Genomic DNA, 16,573 nt, shown 5'->3' with positions numbered 1-16,573 from the left:
TGCAGCTTGGCCTTTGCTTTTGGTATGTTTTCACTCTAATCTGTAGCTTTGGGAGCAGAATTTTACAAGAAACTTAGCTATTGGTGTGATTCTGTGGCCCATTTCTGAATGCAATGAATTATACCTGAGGGTGCTAAGAGTGAACACATCATACTAAATCCAAAGGTGCCGAAGACCTGCTTAGCTAGTGCTGGTTGTACAAAGTTCACACTGGTATTCAAAATGTAAGAGTTATTCTAAGGTGTACTATGGGACTGCACACCATGTCTGGGGATGGTAGATGGCATTTATTTGCAGGAGGAAAAAAAAAGCCAAAATTAAGATACATTCTTAATTTCTATGTATTTTATATATACATAGTTTTTGTTACATACTGGATCTGGATGACTCACAAGATGACTAAAAATAAGACATGTAAAATATCTGCAATTACAGTATTTAACAAGAGTTTGAAAAACTGTTAGCACTGGAAAGGCAGTGTTTCCAGAAGGTGCGGTGATTTAATACTTGTCTTCAAAAAGCATCTTATTGAGTACCAGCTGCAATCTGCTTCCTCCAATGAAATCATTATCTTATTAATCGTAATTGTTTTCTTTGTCAAATGAGTTTATTTGGTTTGCACTGGACTGTATTTGGAATATTACTGTTCTGTAATATTTGGGCAATAGGCAATAGTTAGCACCTTTAAATGAAAAAAAGTGTTAATTTGAATCTGTTAATTATGAGATATCTCATATATTAGACATGGTAACAACATTTTCCAGATTCATCTTTTTGTTTTGGTTTGGATTTTTTTTCAGCTTTTATCTCCCCCTTTAATGCTAAATCTACTTAGTAGTTTTTTCTTATTATTCTTACAGTCCCTCAAGCATATCAAGCTAGGATTCTGTTTGATGTGCATTTGTTTGTATTTAAGACATTAACCTGCCTGAGAAGTGAATATAGTGGAGGATCGTATTTCAAAAATATGAATGTATTCCAGCTTTGTGAATCAAAGACCTTCTGACAGAGCCTTTACTTGTCAAAATAAAATATGTATTTTAACATTTCTATCTGCATACCCTGATGTATATCCTCTTCCAACCCATATTTAAAATGTCAATTGCCTAACACAAATTGAGAACATCCACATAAAAAAGACTTTATCTACGTGTTTGGAATTATTATGTGGTTTTTACTTTAAAATTGTGTATATTAAAAAGACTGCTTAACAGTTACTTTAATGATGGTATTAATAATCACAAATATTTCTTAAACAGCAAAAACTTGACTAGCTCTTTTATTTTAACTGCAGCAAACTCTACTACTGTGTTAATAAGTTCACATTTAATCAGCAGTACACTTCTCTATTGTTCAGGGTTCTGTATGATTCTATTCTACGGAAGATAAGTATAATATGTTGCTCACAGGTCATAGATAGCCACACTACTAGGTCATAATGCATTATATTCCAAAGACTTTATGAAACGTTATGATGTTTGCAAATGTTCTCAGTTGCGTAGGATTGTTTTATCTGTCTCCTGCTTTCTTGAGTTAACTTATCTCAGGCTCTCCTGAGTCTCTTGTCTTCAACTCCAGGCATTTGATGAGATTGATTCCTTCTAAAGAAAGATTCTGATGTCTCTTTCTTCAGAAGTCCATGGACATGTGCAGAGCAAATGAGCAGAAAGGCAGGGGAGAAAACTGAGAGCATTTTGAGTTAAAAACCAATGGCGTATTAGTATCCATTTTGGCCAACCTACACGTCTCACTGATTCACTGATTTGGTAGAATGAACAACACAGATGAATTTAGCAGCTGGGGAGGATCCTTTCAGATAAAGAAAGAAGTGCTTAAAATCCTAGAACACATAGCAGTGCTTGAAGAGAGGGAAAACAGATCATTAACTCTGCCTAAAACTTCAAGTTTTAACCAGTCTGAGAACGTATTTTTTCTTTGTCAAAATGACAGCAGTCAGGTCTGCTCTCTGTAACATCAAAAACAACACAAAGGGAAATAAAGGCTTCACATAGAACAGGCAGCACTGGACAAGAACTCAAGTGTTCCCTGGCACAGCAGGGACAGGAGCTGAGAGGTCCCCTTCTCCCCTGTCCCGCGGGCGACAGGCCTGCTGCAGGGCGCTGCCTGGAAAGCCACGCTGCCAATGCTCCAGCGAACATGTGTTGTCAGGATAACATGTTTTGTTTATTCGCCAAAAAATATTCTTGATCAAAGATCTCTGGGCTTATCTGTCTTCATATTTTTGTCATCGACTATGCGATGTTTGTATTTTCTAGGTCAGTTAGATATTACGCTTATATATGAGCATGTCAAAGGAATGCTTTCACTAATGCATGTTTAATGTGAATGCATCTGAGCTGTTATTCAAATAATGAATATTTCTTACTCTTTAATACATTCTACTCAAATCAGTTTGAAAATTAACATCTCTTATTTTGAAATTATCCATAATCCTGAATACTATCCACAGACATAATAGGTTTAAAAACATAACATTTACAGTTAGGTCTTATACTCTGATGCATGTTTTTCACTAATTAACCCATTTTACTTTCTTTGTATCCCAGGATGCTTTGTATTCATCATTTATATGCTCTATTTAACTCTTTTCAGGCAGGAGACAATATGAATATATACAAGCATGCTCCTGCATATGTTACCCTAGTGAATTGCGCATTGTTTGATGAATGTGGTAGCTGGAAAGCAATTATTGTAACTGAATAGAAAATTCTTGTTCACTTGTTAAAAAATAAAAAAAAAATTGCACAGTTTCCAGAACACACTGCTCCTAAAAGTGACAGACTGGCTGTATATGAAATAGAAAATATATACTGAAATTACCATTTCTTAAATAAAAAGAGGTTTTCACAATCATTATTGGGATAGTATTTGTGATACACTGTGAACGATTATAATAGTTTTAAACAACAGACTCTGGAAAATCACTGACGCTGCCTCTCTGTTGTCTCCACAGAACTTCTGAATGCATGTATATTCTTGGAAACCTGTTCTACCAAAAATATTTGAACCTGAAATGCCAGATTCAAATCCCAACAAACTGATTTGGTAAGTAGTTGTTGGTTCTTTTGCATAACTCAGTAAGATTAACTGAATATTTTTTATTGGGATTCTCCAAGTGTTTCAAACAAAACCAAGTGTTCCAATAGGAATTTTCCCTCTCCCACCTGGAAAACAAGATGTTCCTGACATTCAGAACTGAAAATATTTTAGTAATGCTAGCTAGTATCTCAGGCAACCAGTGTTTGCTCTAATTATTCATAAAGTGAGTTACATTTTTAATGCTCAAGAGGTTTGAATGCCCTGTTCTCAAGTAACCGGTGTGCATGTCCTTAATATAGATTTGGTAATCTCCACCTACCTAGAGAATAGCACATAATTTTTCCCTGGATGAAACACATTATTGAGTATAATGTAATCTCCAAGAGACTGGAGATTATTGAGGTGGTTATCTGTGATTGTTTTTTCTATCATGGGTTTCTTGTGACTGAGTGAATAAACTCATAATTCTCTGATTACTTAAATTTAATTCTTAACCACTAGAAGAGTCAGAAAAGGGTCAGGAAACAGTTCACGGTGCTAAAGGAATCCATGAGGTTGTCTGTTACAATTATTTGAGAAATATAGGTAAAAAATAGAAAGTCATGCAGGAGTAAATTCTCTTCAGTAATGCATCAGAAATATCTGTACCAGCTACTTTGAGTATAGAACATATGCTGGCTTTTATTTTGTTCGGTAGCACAAAATGTTCCATAGTGCTTCAGGTACCATGTTGGCTTTTAGCATGACAGACGTTTCCTTTAGTCTTTGGCGTTAAAAGATGGTACAGCAAATAGCATGGTTCAAGTAATATACTCAAGTGCAGAACTCCTTGGAAGTTTCAGGAATATATTGTTCTATGTGATTCCAAAGTTTTATTTGAAAGTTTCTATGCACTCCACAAGTTTGGAGACCATACACCTGCAGAATAATTGGTTTCAATATTGAAAAGTCATAAGTTGAGAATAAATAAGTAGAATATTCATGTGTGGTTTGTGATTTTGTTTTTGAACTACAGACTGGTTTGGGCAGTGCAAAACTATGCTCACTCTTATTTCCTTAAACTGTATGAGGTAAAAACAGTATTATTACATTGTTTATTGTACTAAAAAGGAGAGTTTTAATTAGATTTCTACCTCTAGCAAAGCCTATCCTAAAGATCCTGATAGAAACAAATAGGTATTTATTTGATTAGAAACGACATTGCAAGCAATAAATCAAGTAAAATATGAATCAGTGCCTATGAACAGGTGGGTGAGATTCATAAAAACCCAAAACCTTTATTCCAAAATATTAATTGAAAATGGATATTTAGAAGGCTTAACTCTGTGGCTGGAAGAGGAATTAAAATAATTCCCAAAGCAAGCACAGACTTGACACTTCAAAAGAAAAATTTGAGAAAATGGAGCAAAGAAACTTTCTGTTTGAAACAAGTAATTATCTTTTAGGATTTCACCACAAATTGTATGAATGCACTGTTACCAAATTTAGCTTGGAGCACGAGTCTGTCATTTATTACTAAACTTTCTGTTTCTGTACATGAATTAAATATTCTGAGAAAACATCATGCAGTGACAGTTTTTAACATATTGTGTTTTGCAACTTCAAATCCATTTTCTAAATTCAGTAATCATCAATGAAACTGTATCTATGCCTGATTTTTCTATTTCAAAGGAAAAAACAGAGTCAGTGTAACATATTCAATAATATTTGAGTAATCTATAGCCTGAAGTTTGTAATGCAGATCTGGAAGGATGGTAGTTCTTGGGGGGAATTCAGCTTCAACCTAGAAAAAGGTTATTTGCTAAAGAAGTCACAGAAGTAACAGATACTCTTTCCTTTTCTGGCATTTGCCCTTATTTCCTCCATGATCCTTATCTTACCAAAATGCTTTTTTTTTCTAGCACCTGAAGTTTGCCAGTATGTTAAAAGGCATTTGTCTGGCTGAGACTTGTTACACACTCAAGTTTTATTGTAATTGACAGTTCAAGGTAACACTGTCCCTTGAGTTTTGCATTTTATTTTCTGTTGAAATGTTTACTACCTTGTGCTGGTAATCTCTGCCAGTGCGAACAGAACAAAAGAAAGGAGCAGTGTTGTCCTTGTTTCAGAAACACTGCAAGGAGACGAAAGATCAGAAGAACAGGCTTTGGAGTAAAAACTATTTAGAACAAGCTTGTGGACAAATGCAAGAGCAGCTTGTCTTCCTGGATAACACTGGTCATGAAATGTAGGAAAGTTATATTGTCCATTTGCCTGAAAGAACTCAAAGGGATTCATAAAGGGAACTACAATTCACGGATAAGATTTGCAGAGATCAATAGCTTGCATAAATTTTGACTGTTTATATCTTAGCACAGCATTTGAGACTTGATGACCCCAAATAAGGATTTAACAGTTTTGAATTTATTAGCAATCAAGTTTAAAACTTTGGGGTTTGTAGGAAGCTTATTATATACAGCTTTATTTTATACAAATTGCATGATTTTTGTGATGTTTTAACTGATGCAAAAAGGGCAATACGTGTTCCTTATGTACAGGGAAAGATAAGTCATTTTCCCCGGAGATGCACAAAGGTCTGATTTTTTTGAGAGTTGCAATAAGTTAGGAATAGTGAGTGGTAGTGGGAGACAGCTAGGGAGGCCTGGCTCCCAGGTGCAGGCAGTGTGGCTTCCTTTCCTGTCCTCTTCCTTGATACTTGATGAAAGATTTGAGAATTGTGTAAGATTTGGCTTCATGAAAGGGCTTTAATTCTTTAGTGTTCATGGAAAGTCACTGCATAAGGCCACAGGTATTCCTGTACCTTTTAAAATTCTTATTCAAGATATTTAGAGCCTAATGTGAATGTGAGAGAAGCAGCAACTGATTAGAGCATCCTTATTTCATATGGACCAATCAATATCTTTAAGAACTAATGCTTTATTGGATGGATGCGGCATTGTCAGCTTGCTTTGGCTGTTATTTTCTGACTGCTTCGTCTACATTTTTCCTCTAGTTGTCATTGGTGTCAAAAGAGAAATAAGACAACTGATTCAAAGGTCAGAGACATCATTTCAGATTTGATGAGTCAGTGACAATAGAGCTCAGAGAGGTAGCCCTTGGCAAGCTTAAAAGTACTGACGATTTTGATGGAGAAATGGTTGCAGGCAGCTACGAAGGAGGCTTCTTTCTACACATAAAGATAAGTAATGAACTAAAATTTGTACTGATCCATGCAAAAGATGTAATCCAAGATGAGACTGGTCCTTAGTTTTCATATGCTGAGTAGTGATGAAGGACAGAATATTACAGCCGTTGCAGTTAATGGGTCATGCTCACCAGCAGGCCATAGGGAGTGGGCCTAGGCCGAGGACCGAATCCCACTCCTCACAAAATGAGCCCTTCTGCTGCCCTGCTCAAACAGTGTGCCATCACAAGTGGTCCTATGTAAAGGGGCCAGCAAGGCAGGAACCAGAGAATGACACTGAAATGTAAACCTACGCTAATAAGGACATAAAATCTAAGTGATACTGCTATTAATTATCTTCCTCCTCAAAATGGAGGTACATCTTAAAATGACAGTAATGAGCAGCATAATGTTTCGTATGCTGTGGGTCCCCAGCTGGCAAAAGTTATGTGCACCATTCTACACCATGGCCCCTCCATTCATCCTTTAAACCCTGGAAACTCTAGATGAGAAATTGCCATAAAAATGCATTTCTTACAGAGGAAACTACTGACCGTGTTACCTACTTTGATTTACAATAGAATTTCACCAAAAATGTCCACATCAAATTTTCCTGTTGATTCAAATGTAGAGTCTAAAACAGAGAAGGAAATCTTTGATAATATTAATAAAAACTTCCCTGCTTTATGCTTTGATTCTTGCCTAGAGTAAGAAGCTGCTCGTGTAAAAAGTAGGTCACTGAAATAATTGCTGTACTGAAAATAATATAGCCTGACAGTTGTGGGGTTGAGGTACTGTATGTCCATTGGACTGTAGCAGGTTGGGAGCCTGAATTAACATAAAGATGGAAGCCTTTAGGATTTAACATTAGTTGTGTGCTTGTGCCTAACCTCCTATAAAAGGTGCTTCCTTTTCAGCTAGGTGAGATTTATTTTCTCAAGCCATCTATATTACATAATAATAATAATTTACAATTTTTCTTGCTAGTATGCTAGTATTGCTTTTTTTTGTTTTACCAGACTATCCATATATATTTTTTCTGATTGCTCCTATTGTCCAATTAGCTAGCACTTAATTGCTCTAATTTGTGCACAATCTTTTAAGAAGATAGGTTTTCTTCTTTTAGTAACATTTCAGTTAACTTATATGATGTGTTTATGTTGAATAAAAAAGGGGTGTGGGGAGTGGAAAAAGGGATACAAAGGACAACTGAAGGTCAGACTGGAAAGTCTTTGTTGCATTAATTCTCAATGGTTGCTTTGTATGATAAAGAAGGTGATATACCACTGAGACAAAGATTTGACTGTGAAATACTTTTTCCTAAATTTGTTGTCTTGTATCAATTGTGCCACATTTAAAAATCAATCAATCAATCAAAGGAATGTTTTAAACCTACTAGTAAATATGCTACTTTCTAACTTACTTACATGGAGCAAAGTGAAGGTAAGAAGCAGGCTATGCCTTCCAGTAAGGATACATAAATCAACAAGAGAAAAAATCTCTACAAAATACAGGGCTGAGCTCCAAATCGTAAGTTTTACTGAGGATGATATTAGACAAACAAAACCTGATTGTGGTTTTAGAGACAATACTACTGCTTCTTATGTTTCACAATATTTTTTTTAGACAGCCAAAATCTCCAGTGTGTTAAAGAGCCATTCCCCATGAATTATACATTTGTTCTTTTTTTATTTGGCTACAGTGCTTTTGTCATATTGAGTCCTCAAGATACTGGAGATGTATGTATAATATGCTGAGATTTTTTGTTGGCGGCATGCACAGTTGTCAGTTCTGGCTTTTTGACTTGTTTTATATTTTTTTTTATGTTGACTAGATTATATGCTTTCTTTGTGGCAGTGATTTTATTTAATTATTCTAGTATTTCCTGATAGATCTAGTGCATTGCTCCTGCCTAGACTTTTTTAAATTACGAATTTGGTGAATTAAAAAAAAAAATACTGGTTTAAATCTGTAAGGAGTGGTAGGACAAACGTGTCCTTTGGTTAGCCTCCTGGCTTCCCTTACAGAGAGATACACAATTGTGCTTTGTTTGATGTCACTGTTGGATTAAACATTCTGGACTCCTCTTCACTTGGCCATGCCTTCCTGACATAAAGATGCACACTGTAACCCTCAGCTGTCCATCAGTAAGTCCGTACTCTCCTCTTACTGTTGCAGCCCCCACCAAACTGCATCCTAATGAGGCATTCGGTAGCTTTAAAAAAATAAAGGAAAAGACAGAGCCAGATAACCTCCAAAGCTGCACGTGCAATCTAGTTCTCATTATGGTGTTATTTAAGTAGTGACATAATTCAGCTTGAAAGGATGGCTCTGCAGTGGTTAGCAGCATTGTCTGGGTGTGGGCTCCATGTTGTGTTTTGCCAGGGACGTCTTCTCTCACATACTCTTTAGCTGAGCTTCTCTGTCTTCTCCATCTGTAAGACAAGCACAAATGCTCTGTTTCACTGAAATGTTGTGAAGCTAAATACTTTTTTTTGTGCAGCATTTAGATACTCTCCTCATGGCAGTCAGATAAGAATCAGAGATCATCAAATTGCAGAAACAGGACTTTCTCTGCCACTGAGAGGACTACCGAACATAGAAATTCTTGCTTATCATTCTCACAAGAACATTTGCTTTAGCCTGTAAGGAAAGGCACCATCTTACTCAAAAAAGTGCTTCCTCTGACCTTCCTTTTCTCCTAAGCTATTTCCGTCACCTCAGATGCCAAAAATTCTTCTGCATAGCTCTTCACAATCACTTATCATCTGTTACCCTGAGTATTTTGCCCGTGCTTTTCTCTGCCCTCGAAAAACTACAGATTAAAAAAGAGGTATTTTTCTCTACTTTCCAAAAGCTTAATTCATGCTCAGTCGTTCTATCCTAGCAAGTCAAAAGAGGCGAAACTCTTGTACTTTATTAACTGCAACATTGAACTTTATGGTTCACCACCGTATAAGTTGTTTCCAGGTCCAGCTCTGCAGTACTTGTTCAAAATGCATACCTATTGAAAATAATTATTACCTTGATTAGAACTGTAATTTCTAGTTTTGTGTATTTGATGTGTTATTTCATTTTTACTATGGTCTTCTGCAGTATGACATAAGTTTAAATCATAGGAGTTTGCTATTGGTATGAGTAATATAGAACTAAGTGAGTTAATGTAAGTTAGGTATCATAGCTCGTGACAGGAATTTACCTTGTTACAGTACTTTAGGTTTTCTTCTGTCAAAATACGTCGCTGTGACTCAGAGCAATTATGAACACTCAGGAGCTGTAAATTACTATTATTTTGACACGTTTGTCATTGCTCCCTTCTTTTTAATTCTGTGGTTATTTTAACTGCCTAGTCTTTTTTTCTGAACCACACTTTTTGTTTGTGTTCGTACTCCCTGTATTGCTAAAATCTGGACTAGAAGAGCTTTGGATCTTGCCTGAGCTTCAGAAGGGGAGCTAGCTGCTGGGGAGGGCAGCTGTGGGACAGGCAGCAGGGCCAGGCTGGGGATCGTGCACAGGACATACTGCCTTCCTTGTCCTGGGCCTTCACACCACGGAGGGTGCTCCACAACCTGAGCTAGAGCTGCATTAAAGCTCTGTATTGCAAAGTACAGTTGCTACCTGCATGGGAAGGCCAGTGCTCCAGGGTGTGGGACATGAGAGAAGGATCCTCCCCAGCCTCAGGGATCCCTAAGGATCACTAAAATGATATCAATGCAACTATTAATAGAACGTGTATACACACTGGGAGAATAAGTGTAAACATGCAAAGAAATCAAGATCAGTTGAACCTCTTGCCGCCTCTTTTATTACTCAAGAGTTTATATATAACATTAGGAACATATAACCCTGATCTATCTGTATTTTCTTTGTAATAAACCAAGGATAATTTTAAAATGCGTTCAGTTGCTCTGAGCAGTTTTCCCTTTAAAATGACACAAATTCTGTAATTACAAATGTGATAACTGGGCACAGTGTAATGGTATTTTAGAATGTACTCATGGCTAATACTGGTAGGAAACAGCAGATCTAAACATACAAACCAATACAGGCAGCTTCCATGCTCTATTTAGTTGACACCAGTAAGTTGCAAAGAGTTCTTAAAATACATCAAATTTTTACAGCTTTAACTCATCAGTAGAACTGGCTTGTGTTCATACCACAGAGTTCCAAGTTTTAACTTCTTGTTCTGTGTTTTAAAACATCCTTTCTTTATTCATTCCTATAGACATGCTCACATAGTAGAACTTCCCGTAAAATGAAATTTCGTAATAATGGCTATTGTGAACATGTACCAAGGCTCAGTTTTTGCTTGATATTCTAGTCTCCTGTGTATGACCTGTCTAAAGTAGAGGGAGTGGAGAGGAGGAGAATAAAAAATACAAAAATAGATTGAATAGATTGAATTTTCTTTGGGGAACTGACTTGCAAAACTTCCCAATCTGCAGCAGGGTTGTGATGCTATAAAACTAAAGTATTTTCTTTCTGATGAACATGGAGGATCTGTGTCCTGCTCGTGAGCATATTCCGAAATGCTGCAGTCATCTGCACCATGCAGGACTGTGATAGTGAAGGAACATGCAGAAGCACACTGCGGGAATGCTAGCTATTCCCAGGATGGCACAAAAGATGTGCAGTGAACTGTAGAGGCTGAGGCCGACTGACAGTATCACAAGGTGCTGCTGCTCTGGCAAATTGTACTCAGTATTACAGAAGCTGCAAAGATTGCAGCTGATCTTTGCTGATTAGCTGCAGACAGCTTGCAGTTGGTTACAGTTCAGCTTAGCAGCTTGTACAGGTTCTAGCAGTAGTTGGCTTGCAGGAGTGAACAAAATCCTGTATTAATTCTCCTTAGGCCTAGACAGCCCTTCTTCTCTCCCATGTGTGCACGGGACAATGAGATAGTGAAATTCCTCATTTTTTTGCTTTATTTGCAAAAAAGATTTTGCAGAGAAATTCCAAAATACTGAATGTGGTTAATACACTGTCAGCTTTATAATGCAGACTACTGAAGGCAACACACTAGCCATGTGCTGGAGATAGCAATTAAAGTAAAAACAAAAAAGAAACACAAAAAATAAACAGGTTTGGCTTGACCCTGAAAACAAATGTCCTGTCTTTGCCCGCGTCTTGCAAGGAGGAGGAGGAGCTGGGCCATACCTGCCTGCTCTGGCAAGCTTGTGCTGCTCAGGCTAGCACTGTGATGACAGAGCAAATCCACCTTGCTGAGCTGCGTCGGGGTTGAAGCCAACCGTGCCTCTGTGCGTTCAAGCCAGAATTGCTTGCGTGGTGCAAAGTGACCGTGTCTTAACCCTGCAAAGGGCTGGGACTGTGAAAAAGTTGTTAGTCTCTCATGATAATTAGATAACTCAAGGCTGAAATAAACAGATTGCAATTAGACTTTCAGAATAAGCCAGGAGGTTCTAGACAGTACCTCTCAACCTCCCTGAAAGTTTTCCTAACTCAAGTTTTTTGAAAAAAAAGTTGACATCATTTAAAAGCAAAGCCATTAAGAAAGAAGTGGGTCAGCGGTTTAGAAAGCATCACTTATGTCCCAAGTGCACTGAAGAAGTATTTTCTCTCAGAGAGTTTTCTGAAAAAAGAAATGTACAAGTCATTGGAGAAGATGAAGCTTTCTTTGCTATGAAAGAAAGAGAAACTAGGAGGGTGATTCACAAAGGAGTTTGAATATAGATTTCAAGATCGTGATCAACAGAAATCTGCATGAGCTGTTGACAAAGTTACAAGGACATAGCTCCTTCTCACTTTATAAATGTATATCTGTAATGGCATCATGATTCCTAGCTGACATTCATTGTTCTTTCCTTGACCAAAAAGTAGATTACTTGTTGTCTTGGAACGATCAGTGCACTGTATTCTCGCCTACACCAAGAACACCAAAATTAGCTAGTATTAAATAAAGCTGAGTTGTAGAAATGCAATGCATGCTGCAGGCTGTCATCTTTCCTTGCAATTTCATTTGCTACGAGGCTAGGTGGATGTTCGCTACAGCATTTGTTGCTCTGTCCATCTGCTTGACAATAATCAGCTACATTAAATTTCCAGCAGACATCTCCACTCTCACTCCTTGCTGTGTAGCTGGAAATGTGGGAATAAATTATACAAGTATGGGTAGCAGCTTTTGTTCTGAGATTATTTATCCATCTACTTGGACTTGGGGAAAATCACTAAAATGGAGGACACAAACTAAATTAAGACAACTGAACACTGGACATTAATTGTGTGAAGAACCTGCAGCTATCTAATATTTGTACTGCAGAAAAGTTTTAGGTTAGACCCCAATGTCTTGAGCAATGAAGGAAAATATGACAACATCTGAAATAAGGACTCTGTCAATTTTTCCTTGCCGTGTTCTCATTTTGATGCTTCTCTGGACTTCCAGTTTGCTCCTAAATACCAAACCCGGGACTAGCCTAATGCAAAAGGCTGCTAGGAAGCTATGAGTCTCTGCAGCTGTGTACCGATTAGCCGAGTACCAGTGATTTTCTCTCATCCTGCACTGCAATAAGAGATAATAAATGGGTCGTTTTCTCAGTGATACTGAGGTTCGGTTATCGGGATGCTGGAGGCGGATGGTTCCTGGTGGAAGCCTGTCAGCCCCAGAGCTCGTTTCCCTGTTGGTTTGTCAGAGCTCTTCTTTTGACCTTCAAGGTGCAGAACAGGGCTTGTCTATTCACTCGAGCTTTCGCCTGAGGAGAGGAGACTGAGGGAAATCAAGCCTGCTCTTGGATCACAGTCTATTTGGCTTGACGTTGTCAGGAAGCGTTATATTTCACTGCAAATGTTTACTTAGCCTGTTGGAGAAGCACACTTTATAAGATGAAGGATATATAAAAGCAGCATGTATATGTGTAAAGAAGGAGACAGTTAAATAGCACTAGGGTAGAACCAAGAAATGAAAGAAATTAAATGTTTTACCGTAATCCACTCCAGTGTGTCTGCACTGACAATTATTTTCCAAGGGTTTTGAGACTAAATTGTGTCTGCTAAAATGGAGGAATTTAAGCAGTGGAAATAATGTATTTTACCCTATATGAAAACATGCATTCAGATTTGAAAGAGTACACTGAAAATTGCCTGGAAGAAGTGGAATTTGCAGAAGGTTCATCTGCTCCTCCCCAGCACACAGACTGTGCCAGGAGTGAGAGCTGAGCCTGAGGAAGGTGTTGGGTAGAGGGGCAAGTCCCTGTCACCAGGCTGTTGCAGCAGGGCTCCTGAGAGACTAGGGAACTCCAAAAATTGGAGTTGACATAAAAAACAGAAGTTTTGTCTGGTAAAAGTAGTAATTCTCAATTCTGTCTCTTTTTTTCTTTTTCTTTTTCTTTTTTTTTTTTAGATGGGAAATTTCTTTTCACAGCAACGTCAGTTCTGTTTCTTGTTGGAAACAAAATAGCAAACAGCTAAATCAAAATGACCAACAAATTTCCAAGGGAAAAAAATTAAAGAAATCCTCAAATTTTTTAGCAGGAGAAGGAGTTGCATTTTCTGATAAACTTTTCCTATACATATTCAGTAAATCTGGAAAGAGGCATTCTGGAATTAAGGAAAAAATATTTTTTCTCTGCTTTTACAAAATTGATTCAAAGAGCATCTTCTTATTCCCTAATCTTTTCACTCATGTATGCAGAAAAGGTAATACTGATCCACTGCCAGTCTTCACAGCAGCAAGCATGGTGAGCTCAGTGTGACAGGCATGAAGCTCTACTGAATCTGAGTGGCAAGATCTTACACCATCCTTGTGCACTGAGTGCCACAGTGTCGTCTTGTACTAGAAAAGCACTTGCACAGTGGCACATGAGACCTCTTCTGTCTCATCCCATCTGAATCAAAGCAGCTACAGCTGTATGACTGCAGCTAGCACAAAGCAATGCAAATGCTCCTTTCCTTTCTCCATCACTCAGAGTAAAAATAGAGCACGACTGGATCAGACTACTGGCTAGACCATCTGAGTGTGGATTTAGGGAATGAGAGAGATTTTGAGCGTTTTTTTTAATAATTCCTAGAGACTATAAAAATCGGCTTAAATGTCAAATTTCTGAGAAATTATTTCTGTGAATAAATCTTATCGATATAAACTTTACATCCATCCCCGTTCTAACACACTTGGGGAGAAAACTCATCTCTGAACATGCCTTCAAATGTTTTGAAAGTGCGGATCTGAACAGCCAGGTTATTGCTAACATATAATGTTGTTTAAAAAATAGTAATTTGCCATGAAATTTTTTAGGCAATGTGTTAGGAGAGGAATTAGGAAATACAGTGAGTAAGAAATAGATTAGCTTAGGCTATTATAACCAACCTAAATTTTTTAAATGGCTCTCCAGTTTATCTCTCCTGCAGCTGTATCAGACCTTGTAATGGGATTAGACTCTGCCTTAAAAAAGCAATTCTTATTTTTTCTGAGTCCTAGGCTTCCAGCAGGGAATAGCATCCCAGTTATTCCCCAGAGAGACGATGCAGTTTATTAATGGCAAAGGGGAGACACCTACGGAGACAGAATCAGTGTGAACTGGTTTCAGCATGATGGGAGCTGGTATGTAGGGTGTGCTTTGCACAACGGCCTGGTCCTCTTTTGCTCAGATACAAATAGCCAGTACTGGACTATAAAGCTCAGGATCAGTCTGGCTGAGAGCTATAAAAATTCTTCCTACTCACAAAATAGAAGGAATGCACTGTTAAGATAAAAATAAGACAAAATCCTATGCTTTGCTACCTCTGCCCTGACTAAGAACAGAAACCCATCACAAGTGCCCAGTAAACTGTAAGTGCTAAGATGCCTGGATGCCTGCAATGATGGAAGTCCTCAAGTTCAGGTTTTCAGTGATCTCAGCTGTTAAGGGGTTGCCACACTCTTTCAGTAAATGTGCCTTGTAAACTGAGCATCCTGATTATAGAGGATCCTGGCACAGTTGGCACTCAGAACTGGGGAATCAGATGTCTGCTGGTACTTATTAATGAACAAGCAGGGAGCTGGATAGGCTCTGCAAGTAAGTAACAGTTGCTGAAGCTGTTGAGAATGTCTTCAGAGAGACACGCCCTGTCTAGCAAATGGCAGCATATCTGGGATTCAGTAAACTTGGCCTAGCAAACCAGCCATTTTTTTTCGAAAGGGGCTTCATTGTGTACACAATTGCTAAATACACCAGTGTTTGCATCTTGGAAATGTGGACAGCATGCAGCACTGGATGCATGCACAATATGCTCCTGTAGTGCACGCAGTGCTCTTTCCTGCATGCCGACGGGATCTGTTGGGGTCAGACACAGAGCACCGAGAACAGTACTGTCATTGCTCTTAGTGATTTATTTTGCTCCTGATTTAAGCAGGATTATGAATTGAGGTTAAATTGTACATCTCTTTAATCCCTATTGTGGGTAGTTTCAGGACAGATCTGCATGTGTCAGGAATTCTGAGTAGAGTCCCTGTTTGTCGTGGATGAGAGCAGGGGGGCCGCACTACACTGCCTGTTCTGAAGACAAACTGAGAAGTGTCGTCCGGGCTTGATCTCTGGGATGACCTGGATAACTCTCTGTAGGAGTGGCAGGCTTTCTTGCTAGGCCAGCATGTCTTTGAAAGGCTGTCCTAAAGCACAGTTAGGAAAAGCTGTGGAGTTGTGCCATTTTTCAGTGTTTCCATCCCAAATTAAAGCAGGATCTGAAGCTAAAAACTATTAGTAAGAAAAAGAATTGTAATCTCTGTATTACAATGATTTATGTTTTCAAAAGAATGTGAATAATGTGAATGTGAATAATGTGAATAATAATGTTAATGTGAATAAGTCTGTGTGTGTGTTTAGATATGTTCTATGCACACACAAATGTATGCATGTGCCACTCTGACTCCAGGGATAATACCTACGGAAGGTCCCGGTCTGGCTGTCAGGAGCTGGCATGACCCTGACTGTAGTAGCAGGAGCACGGCTGGGGCAGATGATTTCACGGGGCGGGACAGCATCAGCTGGCACTGGACCGTAGCAAAAGAGACTGCAACATCATCATCTGCTATTGCTTCTCTGTGCAGTGCTCAGTGTTAAAACTTGACATCGAATATGCTTTGAAAGTTCTTTTGTGTTTGTTGAACACAGCAGTATGCGGGGACTTATGCGTTAAGCATGACAATCTGGTTTTCAAATAGATGCTGTCCTGGATTTATAAGTCCCAGTCGTCCTTTTTACCCATGCATACACACAGCAAACACTGCTTTGGGGTAAGGTAGACCCTCCTGATGTATGTTTTTATCTTTTCCTCCTTTTCTTTTCTTTTCTTTTCTTTTCTTTTCTTTTCTTTTCTTTTCTTTTCTTTTCTTTTCTTTTCTTTTCTTTTCTTTTCTTTTCT

The 16,573-nt window shown here is 38.2% G+C and overlaps 1 long non-coding RNA gene across 10 annotated transcripts in view; it reads left to right on the top strand.

Annotated features, from left to right (window-relative positions):
* Window positions 1-16,573, top strand: part of LOC110402498 — a 267,102-nt gene that overhangs the window by 138,941 nt on the left and 111,588 nt on the right. For all 10 annotated transcript variants that reach the window (XR_002441134.1, XR_002441135.1, XR_002441136.1 and 7 more), the window contains one exon: window positions 2,975-3,066. This is a non-coding gene — a long non-coding RNA (uncharacterized LOC110402498). The remainder of the gene's footprint in view (window positions 1-2,974; window positions 3,067-16,573) is intronic.

Source organism: Numida meleagris, chromosome 7 (assembly GCF_002078875.1).
Source record: "Numida meleagris isolate 19003 breed g44 Domestic line chromosome 7, NumMel1.0, whole genome shotgun sequence".
Classification (NCBI taxonomy): Eukaryota; Metazoa; Chordata; class Aves; order Galliformes; family Numididae; genus Numida; species Numida meleagris.
Note: the sequence above shows the minus strand (reverse complement) of the source record. Positions and strands in the feature narration are given on the sequence as shown.